The sequence below is a fragment of the Nicotiana sylvestris genome, chromosome 12 (assembly GCF_000393655.2).
Source record: "Nicotiana sylvestris chromosome 12, ASM39365v2, whole genome shotgun sequence".
Taxonomy (NCBI): Eukaryota; Viridiplantae; Streptophyta; class Magnoliopsida; order Solanales; family Solanaceae; genus Nicotiana; species Nicotiana sylvestris.
Genome location: NC_091068.1, coordinates 143,557,802 through 143,578,526, shown reverse-complemented (window position 1 = coordinate 143,578,526; position 20,725 = coordinate 143,557,802). Strand labels below are relative to the sequence as shown.

General features: G+C 37.4%; 1 pseudogene; it reads right to left on the bottom strand.

Moving 5' to 3' along the window:
- Positions 1–376: 376 nt before the first annotated feature.
- LOC138883872 (soluble inorganic pyrophosphatase PPA1-like) lies at positions 377–18,934 on the bottom strand (annotated as a pseudogene).
- Between the last annotated feature and the right edge of the window lie 1,791 nt (positions 18,935–20,725).

Here is a 20,725-nt window from a genome sequence, read left to right as displayed (position 1 = left end):
AGAACAAATAAAAAATAACAAATTTAGCTTTCGGAACACAGACGAGAGAAGAAATATAGTGTTGTGTAATCCATTTCATTACCAAGGGAGCAAGCATTTTGAGTAAATTTCAAATCTCACAAACTTGAAGTCACTTAGATCTTCAACTGCAATTCATGATCTTGTACTGTATGGAACTCGCCCTCCCCCTCCCCCTCCCCCCAACTCCCCCTCCCCCTCCCCCCCCCCCAACTCCCCCCAACAGTAAGCAATACAAGTATGTAGTAGAAAGTTATATGTACATGAAACAAGTCCATTTCTCTGTGCAGTACTAGGAAATATTAATAGAACTGTATAGTGGTACTACTATATAGTGAATTAATATGAGCGTCGTGAATCAATCAGTACCAATGACTAGCTCTCCGCTACGTAGGCTGCTTGTATAGAGATTCCTGAAATGAAAAATGAGCACCTGATCTCACTAAATATATGAGTATGGAATGGATGATAATCAAATGACATAACCATCTCTTAATCATGTAACAGAACTCTTCAATATTGCTCATTACTATATGCCTCGACAGATAAAGAACCCGTGCTTAGAGGAAATGTGTTGTAACTTACATGGACTGCTCTACTGCTTTCGCGGCTTCAGAGGCTGGTAGAAAGTCATCAACTTTAACTTCTTTTTTCTCATTTTTCTTGTCTGATCTTTTGTCGAGAACTACAGTCAAACATTACATTACATTCATCATAGTGTATGCATAAACTTCTGAAATTGAAAATCCATGGTTTTTGAGCTTGGAAAAGGATACAGTCCTCAAAGAAGCTGCGGATCTCAGCTAAACGATGGGGTGGAAGATCCTTGATATCAGTGATTAGGCTATATTCAGGATCATCAGCACGGACTGCAATTATCTTGTCATCTTTTGCTCCCTGAATTCAGACTCAAGTTAATATTCCATTTAACTATTGAGATCAAAGTAATTTAGTGTATATATAATATATATTTATAAAATACCTGATCAATCATAGGCATAAGACCAATTGTTCTAGCTCTGAGAAAGCAACCTGGAAGAACAGGTTCCTGTACATTTGCACCATAAAATCAACTGAAGAATAGGCTATTGTTGGCATTTCCATGAACTTAATGGACCAATCATAGAACTAATAGCCACAGCAATATTAAACTTTCCTGTATTAGCAAATTTTATGCATTAAAAAGGCCACAAATAGTAAATTCGCCAAGCTCACGAGATGCATGGACTGTGTCACACCTCCTTTTTGCACGCCCGCCCCGAAGGGTTAAATGCGCGAGGGAGTTTTTCCAATTTAAGTGACAATATTCGAAATGGGATTATTTATTTAATTCAGAGTCGCCACTTGGGAAAGGTTTGGCTTTTGGTGTCCCAAGTCACCGGTTTATCTTGAATCCCGAATCGAGGAAAATATTCGACTTTTCCAAATGAAGTCTGCGAACCAGAAATTCTAAGTAAGGAATTCTGTTGACCCGAGGGAAGGTGTTAGGCACCCTCGAATCCCGTGGTTCTAGCACGGTCGCTTAAATTGTTATAATGGCTAAATATCTGATTTAAATACATGTTGTGACTTATGTGCTTTTATTAAGTTTAAAACCGCTTTTATTATTATCATTTATTTTTATAGAATTGCAACGTCGCGAAAATGCATCTCGAACCACGTCACAATCAATGCACCCGTAGTTGTTAACACATTTCGACTCCGTTGAGATTTGGATTTTGGGTCACATCAATGTGCACCCGAATTTAAGAATGTAATTTTAATTGAGTTGCGCCTAAAGAGTCTAACACGTTATTATCTTTGGGGAAGGCAGTGAAATTCACTAAACAATCCATCCCAAATTCTAAGTATTTATTATGATCAATTATTGAGGGCCCCGTAATTTGCATTTTTTATTTGACGAGGCTCGTCTCATTATTTTAGAAGGGATATCCTAAAGTGACTACATTTCTACTATGTTCGTCTCTAAAAAAAAATGTATGCTAATTGAATTACATGCTTAGCTAATCCCGGCCTCTTATTAGTTATCTGATTGATTATTGCGAGGAGGAAAAATTTTGTGCTTTATTGGACATGCTTTCAGTTTGATAAAAGAAATTGCATACAAGACAAATATCATGCTAAACTCACCCTAGGCGTCTGTCTCATTTTAATTCAAACCGATCTTTTGAACAGATTAACAGCGTTGACTACTATAAGCTACTACCAATGGGATTCAGACGTGATCCTATAAACTGCCTAACGCAACTCAATTTGATAGAGTTAGTTTAAACGATTCAGAATTATGATGAGCCTTTTGTCGAATTAAAAGCATCCTGCCTTACATGTTAGGGAACAAGAATAGAAGCTGAGATTTAACTGCCAATATACTAAACACACACGCACTCCTCGTCATACAGACAACTTAACAACTATAACCACATAGTGTTAAATAGACTAAACTTCTATTAAGTACATATTGCACAAATGTATATTTAATGAGCTATAAACTGATCTAACAAGTACATCATCTCCCGATACATCTAACCTAACAATAATACTATCTAGTAGTCCACCTCGGTTAGGATGTGTGTTAATTCATACAGAGTAATTGTAGATGGAATGAACTTAAACAAATACAGGCTAACTACCATTCAACCTATTGCTATGTTTTGAGTACAAGTATTGTAAAGTAAACAACATTCATTTCTTTATTTCTACTTCAAACTTCAAGCTTTCAACAACACATGGTTTCAGAAGTGTGTACCTGGAAATGCTTACAATTGAAGAAGAAGAGAAGTCAGTAGAGTAGCAATGACAACAAAAGCAGCAGCAGTAACAGCGGATAACAACAGGACAAATCCCAGTGCAAGATGCAACTATAGCCGATGGAACAAGCAGTAACAAAATAACAGCAGCAAACAGTGCAGTAGAAACAAAGCTCCAAGACAGACCAAGTCCAGGAGAACAACCAATGCAAACCAACCAATAAACTTAGTTGAGACTTGGAAGAAATTAGAATTGATTGAACAAGTTGAACAAATGAAACCCAAACAACAGTAGGAAGAAACAGTCTGTATGTTTTCTATCTCTTAACCCCTCTATCTATCTGTATATATGCTCTCTCAAAATCAGTCTGAATCCCCCTCTGTCTATATGCCTTTATCTCTCTTTTCTGAATCTATCTCTCTCTGTATCTATGTTTTTCTAAAATCCAGTCCCCCAATAATGGAAGTTCTGCCTCTTTTTATAGCCTAATATCAGGCTATTCACAGCCTGTTAAAACACATCAGAACCCCCCGTGTGGTCTCTTTTCTTTCCACTCAACTACTTAAAATAAAACCCTTCCCATGACATTCCCTAACAGTCCCCTTTATCATTTTATTAAACTAAAAGCAAACATGGGCAGCAAGAATATAATCTGACAACATATGCTGTCAAACTATTTTAATCTTAAAAAAAGGGACTTTATGCACATGTTGTGCACAAGTGCACATGTCACCAATTCAGACCAAAGTTTGAACTGCAACTATAAACAACATCCTCAAAGGTTTCTGAATTGAACAACTGACAAACAACTACACTCAGTTCCTAATTGGATTCAAACACACTTCAACAGGAAATCCACAATATGAATCAGAGTGATATCCTTCAAAGCCAAACTAATTGGCGACGTATATCGACTCGACTATACTAATTGTAGCATATATAATTGAAACCAATGATTGGAATCGAGCAGTATCGAACAAGGGGTTCAGATTGTACTGTCAATACAGAAATGACCCTGGGAACTAATTAAACGAACCATTTCAAATTCGTTTGATTGTACATCTTACACATACACACATTATCAGTAAATGAAAGAAAGACTCGATCAAACATAGGGGTCCAGGCAAGGTGGACAACAACAGTTGATAAAAATTCAAAGACACAAATTAAACAAAACATTTGGCCATACGAACAGACCTTTAACAACACATGTATTGAATAAAGAAAAAGAAAAACACACTTACCTTAAAGCCCCTGAAAAATCAGAAAGCCTTAGCTCGGATTTGAATAGACCTTTCTTGGGGTTAAACGGACTTTAATCGAAGTGTTCTCAACTGAGAACACTTCGATTAAGGTCCATTAGACCCTAATCACTTGGCTCAAACGGACACAGACCGGGCATGAGGATTCCTAGGGTTCCTAGAGGGCAGATTTGGAGTTTGGGTTTCTTTGGTTAGATTCGGACCAAACCAAGCATGGTTTGGTCACAAGGGAGGTCTGGGGACTGTCTGGTGTGAAACTGGGGTAGATCGGTGTAGATGGGAGTTCTGCTCGAATCTTCAAATGAAGATTCAAGAGCCTAGGGACTGATTCGAAGCAAGCGGTTGGTGGATTTGGGTTCAGGATGGTGAGGTGCATCTATGGTCTTAAGGTGGGGGTCACTGGCGTCCATGCCGTCGGGATTAATGGTGAAGGGAAAGGGGGCGGCTAAGGTTCTGAAGGGTTTAGGTCTGTGGAGGGGATGACCTAAAGGCAGGGGTGTTTGGATAGGGGGTGGGGTATGAGAGGGAAGCTTATATATGGGGTGGATGGCTTGATCTCGGCCGTTAGATCAAACAAGATCAACGGCTTGGATCTGAAGGTTTAAATGAAACGATGTCGTTTAGCTTAGTAAGGGTCACGGTTGGTTCGGGTAGAACGGGTCGGATCTGTACGTGGGTACGGGGTATGTGATCTTGGCCGTTGATCATTCTGAGATCAACGACCCAAATCAAGCATGACCCAAACGACGTCGTTTGGGATACTCCTGGGGCCGAACTGAACTGGACCGGACAATTTGGTTTGGGCTTGTTTTATTTGATATGGACTGGCCCAATCCGAAAATCCCTTTTCCTCTTTAATCTCTTAATTAAATTAAACAACACTAATAAAATATTAAACAACAATTAATCACACAATTAAAAAAAATATCATCACTTTATATTTTTACACACGACACATATTTTTATATTTTGTTTTGATAAAAATACAAAAGGGGAAGATCACAAATAAATACCGAAAATGCCACGTAAAATCTGAAAAATTGTGCAGCAAGACCAAACTACTATTATTTTGTTTATATTGGAGTGATTGTCGCGAAAACAAAAATCACGTGCTGACAGACTGCACTGACAAGTAGCCTTCAAGCCCGGTTGCTAATTAACAAGCTTGGCTTCTTTGGAAATACCAACCAGTTCGACAAAGAGTTTTGTGAAAATAGCAGAAGGTAGATACAGGTGATTCAGCATCAGAGGAGCTCCAACATTTTGCATTATTTAACTACTTAAAGTGCTGGATGTATTGGGAAAAAACTGAATTTACATTGAAACTGACGTGGCATGACACGAGGACTGGTCAAATGGTCAAAACATGATGATCAGTTAAGAGGCACGAGTGACAACAGATACGGGGAAAGGAAAGCTAAATAGGCACGAGAGGCAATTCGAATAATACAAGCTTCGTACCTATTTAGGTCATTTAAAGCCAAGAGATCAGAAGGCATTGAAGACATGGATATGATGACGAAAAGGAGTCCAAATTCAATATTAAATACCCAATACGTTAGAGAATTGGTATTAAATAGGAATGATTGTGTAACGTCTTATTTAATGTCATTTATTGCTCATAATTGTCTCATTAAGACTAAGGTATTACTCCTTTACTTAGAATCAACTATAAAAGGAGGAGGTCTCGTCATTTGTAAGGACAGAGGATATCATCAACATTACATTGGAATACAAACTTATTTACTGCTTATTTGTCATTCTCAAAAAGTCTATTATTTCTTTTTCGTCTCCTGATTATCAGTAGCCCGAATTTCTATTTGTCTTTAGCTTTGACCAAAGAATCACATTTTTGGTTAAACAAATTGGTTCCGTTACCGGGAAACTGATAATCTTTTCTTTGAAGCTACGTTTTATTCGTCTTTATCAACATGTCAAACAACAACAACAACAACAGTAACAGTGATAACACATTGGGAAACCATGAAAATCAAATCCATCAAAATCAAGGAGACCTACCGAACATTGACGTGGTTCCCTCCCATCCAGATTCACCACGTCAATCTCGTGAAGGCACTCCTGCTCCTGAATCCCGTGCTAATCAACAAGAACAATCTGAACATTTTGAAGGAGGTGCAAATGAAGCTTTACAAAAGCTAATTGATGCACTGGTCGGCAAAGCTCTTCAGGCTCTAGTTAGTCAATTGCCTGTTGCACCACCCACACCAACTCCTAATAATAATACATTAGAGAATCCTCGTTCTGGTCTTGTTAATTCTGGAAATGGAGGAACCACCAGTGAACCACAGGAAGGGGGACCAGGTAATTCAAATAATTCCTATTTTCAAAATTTAGCACTAACCTTGCAGAAACAGATTAAGGAACAAAATGAGCGTATTGAGCAAATCCCTAGAGTTCCGCCTGTAATAAAAGGAGTAGACATGGACAAATACTCACAACAACCTTGGAAGCCAAGTGCTGCTCCCCTTCCAATTCCGAAAAAGTTCAAAATGCTTGACATCCCGAAATATGATGGTACTACAGACCCACGTGACCACGTGACTGCATTTACAACAGGCGTGAAAGGCAACAACTTGATCAAACAAGAAATTGAATCAGTACTGGTCAAGAAATTTGGAGAAACACCCACAAAGGGTGCATTAACCTGGTATTCTCTTTTATCTGAAAATTCTATAAATTCTTTTGCTGAGCTTGCATATTCTTTTATTAAAGCACACTCGGGAGCTCAAAAGGTTGAGAAAAGAATGGAAGATATTTTCAAAATCAAACAAGGGGATTCAGAGTTGCTCATAGAATTTGTTGATAGATTCCAGCGTGAAAGAATGACTCTACCCCGTGTACCTGACAACTGGGCCGCAATAGCTTTTGCAAGTAATTTAAATGACAAAAGTTCTGAAGCCACGAGAAAACTCAAAGAAAGCCTTCGAGAATTCCCTGCAACCACGTGGAATGATGTTTACAACAGGTACAGTACGAAGCTGCGAATTGAAGAAGATACCGTACCTAAGTTTCAACATGAAGAAAGGGGCGGTTCCAGAAGATCAAAAACCGAAAAAGATCAGGTAAAAATAGGTACGATCCATATATGGGACCTGCAGGAAAAGACTCACGGTCAAAATAAGATAGCCAACAATATGATCAAAAATCGAGGAACAGGGAATCTGGTTCTTCATCAAGATTCAGAAATGATCGGAACAGACAAAAGTCACGAGATGATGACAGAAGTTTAAAGGCAAGGTTCGGCGGATATAATTTTAATGTCACTACCTCCGAGCTCGTGGCTATTTTGAGAAGCATGGGAGATAAGGTACGATGGCCAAAAGAGATGCAGTCAAATCCAAATAGACGCAATCCAGATCATTGGTGCGAATTCCACAATGATCACGGGCACAAAACTTCATAATGTAGATTCTTGCAGAGTGAAGTGGATCATTTATTGAAGCAAGGGTACCTCACTGAGTTATTTAGTGAAAAAGGTAAACAAGCCTATATGAAAAATAGGCAAGAGCCTCCAAAGCCTCCTTCATCCAAGAGAACAGTGAATGTGATAAGTGGGGGAGAAGATATTCACGGTATAACCTACACAGCTTCCAACAAGGTTTCTAAAGTAACAATTACACACGGGAAACGGGTACGGCAGGTTTTAGAAAATGAAAGTATTTCATTCGATGATGCAGATACCGAATGAGTGATAACCCCACGTAATGACGCACTGGTAATACCTTTATTTGTACATGATACTAATGTAAAACGAGTTTTGATTGATCCAGGGAGTTCCGTAAATATTATACTACTAAGGGTATTACGTGAAATGCAAGCTGAAGACAAAATGATACCCAAGGCGCATACCTTGTCAGGCTTCGACAATTCAAGTGTGGTAACAAAAGGAGAGGTAATTCTAACAACTTTTGTTGCAGGTGTTGTTAAAGAAACAAAATTTCAGGTAGTTGATATGGAAATGGCCTACAATATGATCATGGGGAGGCCTTGGATCCATGATATGGATGTTGTTCCGTCAAATCTACATCAAGTTATTAAATTTCCATCACCGTGGGGGATTTGTCAAATTCGAGGGGATCAACAAACAGCGAGGAGTATCAACACTATAACAGATACGAGCACCGTAAACAAAGAAAAATAGCAATTACAGGAAACAGTTGAAGGTGTCAGCAATCAAACCTCAACTGAGCGAGAGAAAATAGATTTAGACTCGAGACCTGATACAATTCAAGAACCTGAGGAGAATGAAAATATCAAAACAACCATCGAAGAACTCGAGGCTGTGATATTATTTGAGCAATGGCCTGGACGGAAAGTTTATGTTGGAGCTAATTAAAACTCAAACATGCGAGGTATGTTAATTGAATTTCTAAAATCTAACGTGGACTGTTTTGCTTGGTCCCATGCTGACATGACAGGGATACCACCGGATGTGATGACTCACAAATTAAACGAAGACCCATCCTTTACACCAATAAAGCAAAAGAAAAGAAAGCAAGGGGCTTTCAAAAATCAGGTGATTCAAGATGAGGTCCAAAAGCTATTAAAAATTGGGTCAATCCGCGAGGTAAAGTACTCTAATTGGTTAGCCAACACAGTTGTTGTACCTAAGAAAAATGGTAAGTGGCGAGTCTGTCATACAGATCTTAATAAAGCTTGTCCAAAAAAATCTTTTTCTTTACCACATATAGATCAATTAATTGATGCAACTGCATGACATGAACTTTTAAGTTTTTTAGATGCATATTCAGGGTACAACCAAATTAAAATGGACCCTAGTGATGAAGAAAAAACTTCTTTCATCACAGACAGGGGGACTTACTGTTATAATGTAATGCCCTTTGGTCTCAAAAATGCTGGGGCAACCTATCAAAGGTTGGTCACCAAAATGTTCCACGAACATTTAGGAAAGACAATGGAGGTATATATAGACGATATGCTCGTCAAAACCCAGCAGTATCATGATCATATTTCTCATCTATCTGTTACATTTGAAATTTTGCGAAAATTTAATATGAAACTCAACCCAGAAAAATGTGCATTTGGAGTTGCGTCAGGTAAGTTTTTGGGTTTTCTTGTTTCTAACCGTGGTATTGAGGTAAATCCTTCTCAGATCAAAGCAATAGAAGAAATCCCTGATATCTTTACTAATAAAAAGGAAGTTCAAAGATTAACGGGAAGAATTGCAGCTTTGGGGAGATTTATTTCCAAATCCTCAGAAAAGTGTTTTAAGTTTTTCTCTGCACTCAAAAAGCAAGATCATTTTGAATGGAATGAAGATTGTCAACAAGCCCTTAGAAATTTGAAAGCTTATTTGTCAAAACCACCGTTATTGGCAAAACCAAAGGTGGGAGAAAAGCTTTTCATCTATCTGGCTGTGTCTGAAGTTGCGGTAAGTGCTGTTTTAGTCCGTGAGGACCAATGTAAACAATCTCCTATTTATTATGTAAGTAAGTCCTTACTAGATGCTGAAACACGATACCCACAGCTAGAAAAGTTAGCATTAGCTTTGATCATGGCATCTAGAAAATTAAGACCTTATTTTCAATGTCATCCCATTGTTGTAGTTACTGCTCTTCCGCTTCGAAACATTTTGCATAAACATGAATTGTCAGGGAGGTTAGCAAAATGGGCTATAGAATTAAGTGAATACGAAATCATTTATCAACCTAAGACTGCTATAAAATCTCAAGTATTAGTCGATTTCGTAGCTGATTTTAGCCAGGGAATGCATTTAGAAGCAGAAAAAGAATTACAAGTTTTTAATGGTGCAAACCCGGGGACTTGGATTTTATTCACTGATGGTTCATCTAATGTAAAAGGAGCAGGTCTGGGTATAGTTCTCATACCACCTACGGGTGAAACTATTAGGCAAGCTATAAAATGTCATTCTATAACTAACAATGAAGCATAGTACGAGGCTGTAATTGCAGGTTTAGAATTGGCAAGAGAACTCGGCATAACACAAATTATAATCAAGAGTGATTCTCAACTCGTGGTCAATCAAATGCTGGGGACTTATACAGCCAGGGAAACTCGAATGCAAGAATATCTCGAAAAGGTACGGGAACTAATAAAGCAATTCCAAACTTGGAAGGTAATGCAGATCCCAAGAGATGAGAATGTGGAGGCAGATGCTTTAGCTAATCTCCATCTGCAGCTGACGTAGCAAATGACGCAAATGCTTCAGTCATACATTTATTTCATTCCGTTCTCGAACCTGATAAGAATGAGGTAAATTTTAATCCTTTAACTTGGGATTGGAGAAACAAAATTATTGCTTTTTTACAGCACGGAACCGTGCCTAATGACAAAGGGAAAGGCTCACGCGCTTCGCAAAAAAGCCGCTCGATATTGTTTATATCAAGGAAATCTTTATCGAAAGATGTTCGGTAGACCACTAGCAAGGTGTCTCGGACCCTCTCAAACAGAATATGTGATGAGGGAAGTGCACAAAGGACATTGTGGAAATCACGCAAGGGGAAGGTCACTGGTAAGAACATTGATTCGAGCAGGATATTATTGGCCTAAGATGGAAGAAGAGGCAAACAATTTCGTGTCCAAATGTGATAAATGTCAAAGATACGGCAATAATATGCACAGACCAGCTGAGTTACTACACCCTGTTATAGCCCCGTGGCCCTTTATGAAATGGGGAATGGATATCGTAGGTCCACTACCACAAGCAAAGGGTCAGGTAAAGTTTCTACTTGTACTCACAGATTATTTCACTAAATGGGTAGAAGCAGGAGCATTTAAACAGGTACGAGAGAAGGAAGTTAAAGACTTTATATGGCGAAATATAATATGCCGCTTTGGAGCACCAAAAGAGATCGTGTGTGACAATGGACCACAATTCATAGGAGCTCAAATCATAGAATTTCTTCAAAGTTGGTAGATTAAAAGGATAACATCTACGTCATACCATCCAGTGGGTAATGGACAAGCGGAATCCACAAACAAAGTCATTATCAACAACTTGAAGAAGAGGTTACATGATTCAAAAGGTAATTGGCCTGAGATATTACCTGGAGTACTATGGGCTTATCGTACAACGACAAAAACAAGCACTGGAGAAACACCATTTTTAATGGTTTATGGTGCGGAAGCCTTAATTCCAGTTGAAATAGGTGAACCGAGCACACGATACGTTCAAGCAATGGAGGAATCTAATGATGAAGAGATGCGGGTCAACCTTGATTTTGCTTGAAGGAAGAAGAGAAGCTGCATTGATAAGAATGGCAACACAAAAGCAAGTAATTAAACGATATTACAATAGGAAAGCGCGCCTCAGATTTTTCAATATTGGGGACTTCATGCTTAAAAAGGTGTTCCAATCTGCAAAGGCTGCTAATTCAGGAAAGCTAAGTCCAATGTGGGAAGGACCATATAAAGTTCGTGACATTGCGGGAAAAGGAGCATACGAGTTGGAGACAATGGACGGCAAAGTTTTACCCTCACATTGGAATGCCGTCCATTTAAAGAGATATTACTTCTGAGAAAGTACCCACAGTCAGGTATCGCCATTTTAAAATTTTTCTTTTGAATTATTAAAGTTTTACTAACGATTTTAGATGCTAGGCAAAAACCCTAACTCGTGCCAAATGATGAGTCACGACCTGCAAGGCAAAATGGAGTATTCTAAAATTCCCAGCCCAGGGTTACAATTAATCTGATGGAAATACACACGAGTTAGGCAGTCTTCATCTATAATCGCACCTCCGAGTCCCGTATATTTTTCTGTTTCAGGAAAAGGACCAAATTGAAAGAAATAAACAAATGCTCGAGGCTTCATACTTCACCGCTCAAACACTTGGGGGACTACATATTATACACAGATATGTGTAGAAAAACATATACGAATATTGAACAAAAGTCGACCACAAAGAGACAAGTGTTGAGAAAAAGTTACGAAGTCTTCAGCATTCATCATCGTGTTCAACAAACACAAGACATTCATCATAATGTTTTTCCCATGAGAACAACAGAGTCATCTCTCAAACTCATAAACGAAGTCACCTCTCAAACCCTTCCTAATATATAAAGATAGGGTCATGACTATGTACTGAAACAGGTTATGAAGAAAAACCTTATTTATTTTATATTATGTAAAAATCTGTTACAAGAAAAACAGTTACGAGAAAGTTATAGATGTATTTTAATACATGTAATAGTCAAAAAACTTGTTAAAGTTCATGAATAAAAACTTGTCAAAGTTGTTTCATACAAAACATGTGTATTCCTATTTCTTTCATCGTATTATAACACCATTATGAAGTTGAGACGTCTTCTTCATTAAGTGTCGATAAAATAAAAGGGCCCTCTTTTATAAGCCTCATGTTGATAATCCATGAGAAGAATCATAAAGCATTTTCAAAGGATAAAAATGCTAAGCTATTCTATAAGTCCTAGATAAATAGGCAAGAATAGAATATACAGAAGTACCGATAAAACTTCTTAATATAAAAGACTAAGTACAAACTTAGTCAGCAAAATATTTGTTTTTTACAAATGCCCCATTATGATAACTCGGGACTTCATCAAAAGATCCCTTAAAGTTGCCAAGGGATAACACCACCAATTAATAAAAAAAACAGTAAAGTTTGAAATACATTCAACTAGTCACTGAAGGGGTTTGAACATCAGAAGTTGCAATCTCATTTTCAGGGGCAGTCACAGGCACGGTAACAACTTCTGAGGGAGCAACAATAGGAGCGGTTTCAACTGGGCCTGGAGTGTTAAAATCACCGAGGGAAGCAAGAGTCACGGGAGCTTCAGCTTCCATGGACTATGTCATAGAAGTTTCACCCTCGGGAGCCGGAATTGCAACTCCAATTGCCGCAGTAGCCACTTCTTCATTTAAAAGCTCTTCTGCCCCAGGAGTTCCAAGTGCAGGAGAAGGAGTATCAACTGGTTGTTGGCTTTTTTCAATAGTGTCTAAGACTTTGGCTAATTCAGATTGCAATTCAAAGTTTTCTTGAGTAGCTTCCATCAAAGCATCATGGCGAGATTTTAGAAAAGCCCAACTTACCTCTATGTTGAAGTTCTCCTCAAGAAGTCCATACTCCCTTTCCCACATAGCAAGATCGTTCTTCAATATCTGGTGTTCAGCTAAGTGGGAGTCAAGGGAAGCTTCAAGGGAGGCATGAGAACTCTTCAAAGCACGTATCTCGTCAGAGGAGATCCTTAAGTCAGCCTGAGCTTGAGTCAAGCTTTGCACTAACTCCCCTGCATATTCTTCTTTCTTCTCCACAAGTGCCTTAAGCTCTCTGATTTCTTCACTGGCCTTTGATAATTGTTCTGAAAATGAGCACTCCAAAAGCTCCTTATCTTTTTCAAATTGGCTTGAAGAAGCCTTGGCAATTGCTAGCTCAGAAGTCAAACCACGCTTTTGCTGCTCCAGGTGATTTCTACTTTCTTGCAACTCCTCTATGGTCCCCTGAGCATTCTCAAACTGCTCCTTCCAGTTTGCTGCCTCAAGCTGGGTTTCCTTGGCTATTCTCCTAGCCTCAGAGATAGCCTTCGCAGACTCTCGATCCTTCTTCTCTAGAGTGGAGATTCTTCCCATTAACTCAGTACCAATAAGATTAGCCTACAAGGGAAAGACATCAAATGTGAGAATATAGAGAAATAAAAAAAACTTGTAAGTTAAAAGAGAAGTACCTTCAAGGTAGAATGAACTATGTCATTCATCAAAGTCAAGCAACTGTGGCTCTCCATCTTCTTCTTCTCAATATCTCCGATTAGAGGCTCGAGCCAAACATCAGCTCCACCAGTCTTTCTTAAAAGGCTATGATTGGCAGGAACTTCAAGAGTAACACTTCTCATAGTCATGCCTCTGCTGCTAGAACCCGCCTCTGTATGCTGAACAGAGGGAGGGGGAAAAATGGTAGGAGGAGTAGTAGAAGAGGTAAAAACAATGGGAGCTGTGGGAGTCAAAGCAGGGACAGTAGGAGCAGATATGGGAACCAAAACAGGTAAGGAAACAGGAGTCGATAAAATAGGCAAAGAAATACTCGTGGTTGTCAAAGGAATAGAAGGAATAGAAGAAATGGGAATAGAAGAAGAGAGGGGAGTTTCATCAAGAACTGGTCCAAACTCTCCACTCTCAAAACCACTAACAAAGAGACGTTGAATTGATTCATTAGAGCCTCTTGGAGTGGTATCCTCATCAGAAAGGATTTGAACAGGCTCGGAGATAGAGGCTCGAGCAGGAGTATCTTCAACTTCATCCCCATCAATGACGCGTCTCCTGGCTCTTGGCCTAGCTATCAAAGAGGTATTTATTCTCTTCTTCCTCATTCTCAGAACTTTCTTCTACAACTTTTCTTTTTGGTAGCGTGGCCCGAGTCTTTTCCAAATCAAGTGAAGCGGTTGAAGACGCTCGAATGGCAACGGCTACCTCAGCTGTCATACCCCTGATACCAAATCCTGATAAAAAGAGGGATAAAGAATTAAAATAAGAAAGAATTCAATATACGGCAAATCATAAGGAAATACATACCATGGGTCTTCACTTTCCAACCATTCAAAAGAGAAATTGATTTCCAAGTTCTCGCCTCCATAGGCGCAATTTTCAAAATTGAATCTACCCAACCACGAAAGTTAGGAACGTGTTCCACATCTCTCATGGTTGCTACAAAAAGCCAAAAAGAGACGAGATTAGAAAAGAAATCAAAATTCTTAAAAAATAGATACGGTAAGAAAAAGAAAAACTTACGTGCAAAATTCCACTTCTCAGGGAAGGGAATGTTTGTTTCACCCAACAAATCCACCGTACGTACAGCAACGTAACGACAATACCACCCTCGATCCTTGTCATCTTCGGGGTTTACCAAAACCTTCTTGCTTCTTGCAGTCAAGGTAAAAACTCCATGGCGGAATAATTTGGGGTGGTATAGGTGAACAAGATGGGAAAAGGTAAAATTAACATTGGTTTTGGTAGACAAATACCTTAAACAAGCCACAGCTCTCCAAACAAGAGGACTTACTTGTGCTAAGCAAATTTTGAAAAAGCGGCAAAATTCAAGTATAACTGGGTCAATGGCAGGATTAAATCCCAAAGTAAAGGGATAAGTATAAACGAAAGAGAATCCAATTCTGAAAGAAGAAATTCTCTGGTTTGGGGCAGGAATCATCATACGAAGATCCAATTACAATCTTTCCTAACAGTGGGAATCACAAGTTCAGTTATTAAAGAAGGATAGGTGTCAGCTTTTTCTAAATTTTTAACTTGTTCTTGGAGAGATCTTCTATCATTCCCAAAAGATAAATCATTGGGTACGATTTCTTCAACTAAAGGTTCCTGAGTAGGTTCAGAAAGTTCTTTACCTTTAGAAGAGGGGGTCTTTGGGATAGAACTCCTAATACTAGAAGAAGAAGAAGCAGAACCAGATGAACCACCACGAGTGGATCCTAGGCTCAAGCTCTGAAGCCTACCTCCTCTGCCTCTCCTATGTCTTACGGGGGCATTGGGGAAGTGATCTAGAATTGGAACTTTTCTAGGGTTAGGGGTTTGGAGATGACATTGTTGAAGAAGGATGAACTAAAGGGGAGAAAAAGCAAAAGTGAATAATAAATTGCTTGTTGAAGATCTATGAAGAAGAAGACAAAAGAAAGAGGGTTAAATATGTTTATAATGACAACCGTCAAACTTAGAAGTGTAATAATGGAAAGCCTATAATAAAGGCAACTATCACTTCGTGAATAGTGGGAATGAAGAAGCCTTGAAAAAAGGGCGCAGAATTGCAGAACCAATCAAAAAGTAACACGTGTGTAGAGCATTAAATAAAAGGTGACACGTATGCAAAGCATTAATTAGAAGGGACAATTGAAGCGTTAGTACTGTCATAGTATTAATTACGGCAAAAATTCCTTTTTTATGAAGATCCACTTCCCAGATATTTAATTGATAAATAAATAGAAAGTGGGGGACTATCTGTATTGGGAAAAAACTGAATTTACATTGAAGGTGACGTGACATGACACGAGGACTGGTCAAATGGTCAAAACATGATGATCAGTTAAGAGGCACGAGTGATAACAGATACGGGGAAAGGAAAGCTAAATAGGCACGAGAGGCAATTCGAATAATACAAGCTTCGTACCTATTTAGGTCATTTAAAGCCAAGAGATCAGAAGGCATTGAAGACATGGATATGATGACGAAAAGGAGTCCAAATTCAATATTAAATACCCAATACGTTAGAGAATTGGTATTAAATAGGAATGATTGTGTAACGTCTTATTTAATGTCATTTATTGCTCATAATTGTCTCATTAAGACTAAGGTATTACTCCTTTACTTAGAATCAACTATAAAAGGAGGGGGTCTCGTCATTTGTAAGGAGGGAGGATATCAAAAACATTACATTGGAATACAAACCTATTTACTGCTTATTTGTCATTCTCAAAAAGTCTATTATTTCTTTTTCGTCTCCTGATTATCAGTAGCCCGAATTTCTATTTGTCTTTAGTTTTGACCAAAGAATCACATTTTTTGTTAAACACTGGATTTATTCAAAGTCAAAATCTGATCTAAAAAGTATCTGAAGGGAAAACAAAACACTGATCATATGACGATACTGGGACTATTACTAGACAAGATCAGCTTGTCCGTCTCCATGTGTTTTATAAGTCATAAAGAAATTTCACAACCCCTTAGTGTCAAGTCTAAGACTAGCTGTAATATATCAAAGAATGATGCAATCAAGAAGCAGCTTCTTCTAGAAAATAATAAGGAGGAGGTTACTGTGATATATGTTGTTACTTCTCGGGATGAGGGATGCTTACCTACATGATGACCAATACATCCATAGGGTCCTGGTCCTCACAAATTGTACGAGGGATAAAGCCATAGTTATGAGGGTATACTACTGATGAGTAAAGAACACGATCAACCTACAGACGACAGAATTGTTTCATGTAACTCAGCAAAAAAATTCCATAATTTTACTTTTTCAAAATGATAAACTGACCCCTTAATACCTTGATTAATCCAGTTTTCTTATCAAGTTCATACTTCACCTTGCTCCCCTTGCTGATCTCAATCACCTGCAAAGATCAAACAATTGATCAGCTTAACCATATCGCTTGCCTCGCCAAAATATTTAGGGGAAAAGTAAATAAAACCCCATCTTTGTTGAGCAGCCAAGTTTTAGAAGTTTCAAATAGAGAAGTCTATTACATTCTAAATTGACATTATTGAATTTGATGCATAAGCTTCAGAGAGATGAAAATAACAGTTATTAGTTGATTCAGACGGAGTTAGTTGGTCTAAACAATGTAAAAGCAGAGTATTGGCCGATAAAATGATCATCTTGTTTGTTACATATCTACTTTAAAGGTAAACAGTCTATTTGTACTCCCTTAGTTCCATTTTATATATGATGGTATTTGACTAAACATGAAGTTTAAGATGTTAAATTGACTTATATATATCATATCAATGATAGTTGGAGAAAGTACTATTAAGGTAATGGTTGAAAAGTTTATTCGAAATAGAAGACATCACGTCAAAGTTTAAAATTCATAGAGCTTAACGAATGTGAATTCGTGAAGTATGTGAGTTGTAAAGAAATGGATGGTGGAAAACGTTTGGGACATCTCAAAATTGAAAGAGTGTCACATAAATTGAAAAGGAGGGAGCAATTAAAATGCATATAAACGAAATATTATTCAACTCCTATCAAGGCATGAATTCCATACTTGCATAACAGACATATTTAGGTGAAAGAACATAAGATTTGAATTTTGACAGTTTGACCCAATATAAAGCATCCTTACCACATTAAAAACCTTAGCACTGCACTATCCTCGTATGGAATTTTATTAGGAACAAATTAAATAAGATAAAGATGCATGGCATAATATGATCTTTCATACAGAACTTAAAATTTGCAAAATGGGACTTGTTTAGTATTGAATTGGAACTTTCGCCATGATTTCAAGAAAAAGACATATATGGTTCAAGACACAGATTTAGCGCTCTCTCTCTCTCTATATATATATATCTGCATATATATATGCAATTCTGAATTCATTATTGACATTTTTTCTCAGCGCGCAGACAATCAAGCCGAAGTTACAAGTACAGGCTTCTGAAGAAGTCAGTTACCAGTTTCCAAGGGAAATATACAGAGCAATAATCACCAAGTTTATTCCAGTCAATTACACACAGCAAAATTTACTGAATTTTCCGTTAGCATTAAATTTAAACATCGACTTTTAGAAAAGACTTGAAAATACTTATGTTCATGAAATCAAATACGTAAAGAACCATATAATAAGAATATGAAGCCGATAGAAGAAAAACTCCAATATAGCACGAAATTAAACTCCGAATACAACACGATACAAAAGAATTCGTGTGTATTTTTACAAAAGAAAATTCTAATACTATTAGGCTTACACGAGGAAACAGATGCCTGAACTAAGAAAAGGAAAAAATGGCTTCAACAAATAGTGGTGCCGCAAAACACAAAATCACGAACAGAGACACTAATATAAAATCGAAAAACACAAAGAAATTGAAATGAAACTAAAGAAAATGCAGCGAAGAAGATGATCGTTACCTGAAGGAATTAAGAGAGAGAAAATCCTAGAAAGAGAAAGAGAATGAGCAGTTGAGTAAAGGAGCTTTCTCTCTCCACTTGCCTGCTTGTACTCTCGTTCCCGCTAATATATTCAGCTGACTGCAGGAGAAAAAGAAACAGAAAGTTCACCCGCGGGGAAAACAGAATTCAGTTGGGAGTTCCAACACGTGTCAATCTGATATTGGATTATTGTGGGGAACAGGTTCGGGCCCAAACGGGAAAAGTTTTAACTTGTACCCACTTTTTAAACAACTTCAGCCCCCTTTTCTCCTCCTCCTTCTCCTCCGTCATTTTCTTCTTCTTGTTCTTCTTTCTTCTGCTGTTGTTGGTGCTGCTATGAAACTTAAGTTCATGGTATGATTGTCAAAAGTATGTTTATCAGATTATTTAAAAATAAATTATAAATAATTACGTAAGTTATTAGACAATAATTTGTGAATATTTCTACGTATGGAAAGTTTAAGGTCACACTTAATGATTCTTTTTATGATAATTCTGTTCTTTTCACGTTTATTGTTTCCAAAATTTATGATTTAGATACTGTTGGCAATCTGATTATTTATCTAGTATGTTAGAAAGCTTTTTCAAAAACTTCAGCTTATATAGTGCTGAAGTTTTTACAAATGAACTAAATGACTTCAGCATCTTCTGCTGAAGTTTTTGAAAAAGCTTTATGACAAAACTAATGAATCAAGGACAAAAAACTTCAGCTTATTTAGTGCTGAAGTTTTTACAAATGAACTAAATAACTTCAACATCTTCTGCTGAAGTTTTGAAAAAAGCTTATCCACGACAAAAAAAACTTCAGCTTATTTAGTGCTGAAATTTTTATAAATGAACTAAATAACTTCAGTATCTTCTGCTGAAGTTTTTGAAAAAACTTAATGACAAAATTAATGAATCCAAGACAAAAAAACTTCAGCTTACTTAGTGCAATTACAAACAAAAACTTCAGCAAATAGAGAACAAAACTTCAGCTACTATGCGCTTAAGTTCAGCAATTACAAACAAAAACTTCAACAAATAGAGAATAAAACTTCAGCTATCATGCTTAAGTTCAGCAATTACAAACAAAAACTTTAGCAAATAGAGAATAAAACTTCAGTTACTATGCTTAAGTTCAGCAATTACAAACAAAAACTTCAGCACACTTGCTACTTCAGGCCCGTCTACTAGAATGCTGAAGTTTTGCGTGATTAACTTTGCTACTTCAGCCCTGTATGCTGAAGTTACGCGAAAAACTGGATACACTTGCAACTTTTTTTACAAAGTGGGCACAAGTTAAAACGTGACCCAAAAAATGAGTATAAATGCAAATGCCCTGTGACTCGTATGGTTCGTTTAAGGCCCATTAGTGGAAGCCTAAGCCAAGCCAATTGAGAGCGCACCAACATTTGGGAGCAAATTGAAGGTGAATTGATAGAGGTTTGGTCGTGCTTTTAAAATCAGTTTGTTTTGTAAAAAAGTTAATTTGATGAGAAACCATTTGTGCGGGCGAAATTCAAAAATAGCAAGATTTATAAGTGGTAATTGAAAATAGCCGCAGTTTTAAAAGTAATTGAAATTTAGTCATTTTTCATGTAAAGATAAATCTGAACAAAAACACTGTTTAAAATCCGGAAAGTACCCAGCATAATATATTGGAATTCAAATTTTTTACATGTGAACTTTCAGCATAATATACTGGAGTGCTCCAATCTCCAGTATATTATGCTGGAGCTTTCCTTGTTGCAGCAAAACAGTGACTATTTTTTAATGACTTTGTAAATGCTGGCTATTTTTCAATTACCAGTCCAAAAACTGGGTAGCACGTGCTATTTTCACTATTTGTGTTCGATTAATCAATTTGAAATATACAACAATTAATATTTGACCAAACTTTTAAAAAGTATTTTTAAGTGTATTATTTTCAAAAGTATTTTTGGGAAGAAACTATTTTTTTCTACTTCTTAAAAACTGTTTCTGCTTCTACTCAAAAATAATTTTTTTCCTTTTAAATTTTGGCCAGGAAAAAAAACTTTTGGAATGAATTTTTTTTTTTTATCAAAAAGAAGCACAACCAAACAAGCTATAAGCTAAAGT